Below are 1,015 nucleotides of genomic sequence, written 5' to 3'. Positions count from 1 at the left end.
AAGACCCTCCCTTCAGTCTGCAGGACACAGTTATTTCTTTTCTCACCATGAAAATCGGTAGGACATTATTGCCCAGCTCTTCCCCCATTGACATGATTTGCTTCAAGTTAATCCACCCATTGTTATTCATTAGGTCTATCTCTTATCGCAGCCTCATTTGTGACCTTTGACTTCTCTGTCAAGATGGATTAGCTCATTGACTCTGATTATGACATCATCTGCCCCACATCGGGGGTCATGGTCATTAAGCGCCGTCCTAATCAGAGATTTACCTTGTTTAATTGGAAGGGTTTGATTGTAGCTAACAAGGGTCATCGGGAGACTGATTAAAGAGTCAAATAGTTAAATCTTAACAAATTAAGACAAATTCATAAAAAAAAGATGACATGGGTCAGAAAAGCCCTTTCTGGTATCACAGTGTTGATAGGGATGAGAAGCTCGCAAAGTCTATAAAAAGCACTTCTGGAACTAGATGAGTCTCATACTGAAACCTTTCCTGACACCAATCATCAAAATAATTGAAGCCTTCATGCAAGTGCACTTCAGGGCTCTCCCATCTATTTCCAATTCAAGTTGCAAGGGCCTCCTTCGTTTGGCGTTGGTATATATGACTGTTGGCTATAACTCAAGGAGATGGAGTAGGCGAAAAGTAGGAGAGAAGAGAGGATACGCGGCTCTTGTATGAATAGTAAAGTGAAAAATACACCTGACTTTTGTAAAAAAAAAATAAAAAAAAGTCCATTTTTTTATTTTACATCTCACTGGTATAAATGGAATATATAATGAGGCTATATTAGGAGGTTGATAACATGACTGCACTGAGTAATGAAATCGCGAAGGTGGAGATTCATTACCTGTCGCATTATGATTTAATCAAACTGCACCAAATCATATTCATTTTTGTCACACAAAGGGCTGCTATACTTATCTGGCCGTTTCCCCCTTGAGCCTGCTTGAGGTTATGTCTGAGGGTCTGTGGCACAAAGGAGAGGGATCTTTTATGAGAAAGATGGAT

The sequence above is a fragment of the Gasterosteus aculeatus genome, chromosome 16 (genome assembly GCF_964276395.1).
Source record: "Gasterosteus aculeatus chromosome 16, fGasAcu3.hap1.1, whole genome shotgun sequence".
NCBI lineage: Eukaryota > Metazoa > Chordata > Actinopteri > Perciformes > Gasterosteidae > Gasterosteus > Gasterosteus aculeatus.
This window is presented reverse-complemented; position numbering follows the sequence as displayed.